The sequence below is a fragment of the Bison bison genome, unplaced genomic scaffold, assembly GCF_000754665.1.
Source record: "Bison bison bison isolate TAMUID 2011002044 unplaced genomic scaffold, Bison_UMD1.0 scf7180017864108, whole genome shotgun sequence".
Taxonomy (NCBI): Eukaryota; Metazoa; Chordata; class Mammalia; order Artiodactyla; family Bovidae; genus Bison; species Bison bison.
The window spans coordinates 8,529,010-8,531,690 of NW_011494680.1; the positions used below are offsets into that span (position 1 = coordinate 8,529,010).

At 37.6% G+C, this 2,681-nt stretch overlaps 1 non-coding gene across 1 annotated transcript; it reads right to left on the reverse strand.

Annotated features, from left to right (window-relative positions):
* Positions 1-1,691: 1,691 nt before the first annotated feature.
* On the reverse strand, positions 1,692-1,764 carry TRNAG-CCC. Its single transcript has one exon. It is a non-coding gene; the product is annotated as a tRNA-Gly (tRNA).
* Between the last annotated feature and the right edge of the window lie 917 nt (positions 1,765-2,681).

Sequence of the window (2,681 nt, forward strand, 5' to 3'; positions counted from 1 at the left end):
GGTGTCTGTAGGTCAATTTCATCTGAATTTCTCCATCTTTATAATAACAACATTGAAATCTCTATTGTGCTAACTTGAGATAATTTATTGAAAATTTTCTTAAATTCTCAAAAAGTACTATCCACATCTAAGACAGTGGTACTCAAACCATCTTGATAAAAGTGCATTTCTGTTTTATCTGGTAACAATATGCATATTTGCAAAGCATTCTATATAAATTCGGGTCACTGAAAGCAGTGCCATATGGGAGGAGACGTTTGAGTATTTAGTTTGCATTTCTGTGCATTCTTAATTTTCATAAGTTTCTGTTCTTTTGTTGTTAAAAATATAACTCTTCTGGGACTTCCCTGGCTATCCAGTGGTTAAGACTTTGCCACCCAATGCAGGCAATAGGAGTTCGATACCTGGTCAGGGAACTAAGATCCCACATGCCTTGGGGCAAAAAAAAAAACAACCCCAAAACATAAAACAGACTAAGTATTGTAACAAATTCAATAAAGACTTTAAAAATGGTCCACATAAAAAATATTTTAAAAACCCCAACTATTCATTAAATAAATAATTATTGATTACTTATCATGTGGAGGGCTCTGTTATACAATTCATTGTGGGGCACATAAAAGTGATAAAACACTGTTTTTGTCTTCCCAGAACTGTGTACATTATCTGGAACCTTCCAATGTGAATCATTAAACTTATCTGTAGATGGCACAGGTGTCTTTCTTGAAATCATTCCTTGTGTGGTGAACAGAATTGATCATCACTAGGATGTGGACAGATTTGCAATGTAACAGCTTTCATCAGATAATGTGTTTCTTAGAAAGGAAGTTCAAAAGAACCAATTCTGTTAGATTGCTGACCTTGACCTCCTGTGGCCAAAAATCCTGTTTCCCTGTGTTTTGAAAGGAAACACGTTTTGAGCAAAGCTCCCAATCCCAGATTCAGTGGTTTTCCTTAAAGAGAGACAACAATGGAATTCTGGGAGAGACCTGACCGAAGCGGATCCATCTGATCCCTCTCCGGAGAGAGCAGTGTTTGTTTACTCTGCTCAGAGAGCTATATTTCTATGCATGTTCTATTATTAGAGTCCTTTGAAGTAGAAAAGTCATATGTCATGGACCTCCTTGGGATTAAATACGCTAAGGCTGTTTATCTGATGTGTACGTAGAGTACATAGGAAAGGAGAAACACCTGTTTGTTGAAAATGGACTCTGAGGAATTAGGGAGCAAATGTTTGTAAGTTTTGATTCTCTGTATAGTGTCACACTTGTTTATCTTACATCACAGGCTGCTTTGCAGACAGATGGTTTTAAAGGGGAATAAAAACCAAGAAATGTAGATAGAAAGTTATGTGGTATCTAGAAATCGTGTTGGACTGGAAGGTAACCCAGGGGTAATTCCTGCCCTGATTATGTATGTTGTGAACTTCCAATGAGAGAAACCATAAGAAGTTGCTTTTGGAACATAGCTATTAACAAACTAAAACATTTCTTATTTCTTTGTTTTGATCATCACTTATTTATTTTCAAAGCTCTTGTAAAAATTAAAAACAGGAAAGCTTGAAATATTTTCTAATTGTTTTAGTCTTATCACAATATATCTTAAACTTTAAAACAATATTTACTTATTTATTTGGCTGTGCTGGGTCCTTGCGGCTTGCAGGGTTTTCAGTTGTGGCTTGTGTGATCTAGTTCCCTGACCAGGGATTGAACCTGGACCCCCTGCATTGGGAGTGCAGAGTCTTAGCCACTGGACCACCAATGAAGTCCCTGTCTTAAACTTTTTTACACATAAATTTGTATCTCATTTTTAAAGGGCCTATGTACTATTTCCCTGTGTGAAAGTAAAAATCCATGTCCTTTATTGATAGATATTTAAATTATTTGGTTAAACTACAAAAAAGTCAAAGCCACAGTGAGCACTTGTGTTACATATACTTTTATTCATTCTCAAACATCTTACTGAAAGTAAAGTGCATGAAAAGAGAGGAAAGATGATATTTGTTCAAGATGATATTCTATTGAAGATTTGGGCTAATATTGTTTATAGTTATGGAATAAAACTTTGTATCAGGTAATGAGAGCCGACTGTACGGGTAAGTGCATTTTGGAATTGGTGAAGACAATCCATCTTGACTTCTGTCTACAGGAAGATGGCGTTGACAGTCTCTTCCCTGTTCCTCTTGCTAACTAAAAGCACCGAACATTTTATATAACATTAATGTTAGAAGACTCTGAAAGATGAAAAACAGAAACTAGACTGGCTAGGGACCTTGGGACCTGGGCTTTATTTTTTTCTCATGTATCCTAGATCAGGCATTAAGGATACTGGCAACCTGGAAATACAAATGGACCCTGACTAAAAAACCCTCAAGAAAAGTCTGCCATTTCTACACAAAGGACCAAGAAAAAGGAACCCTAACAGGAAAACTTTTAGCGAATATCTGCTCTACTGCAGCCAACACCCCAGAAAAAACTGTGGTCTTATCTCTCCCCCTGCAGCCCCCCCATCACCTCCATTGCCTTAACAGCAAAAGCCTGGACTTCCATCCTTGCCCTGCTATAACAAGGTGCCCTCACCCACCAGTGGGGCTTTAATGAGGGCTGAGTGGGGAGTTGGAATGTCTACATGTAATTAGACATCCCCCGTAATGTCAGTGGAGACAGCATGGAGTGACTGGA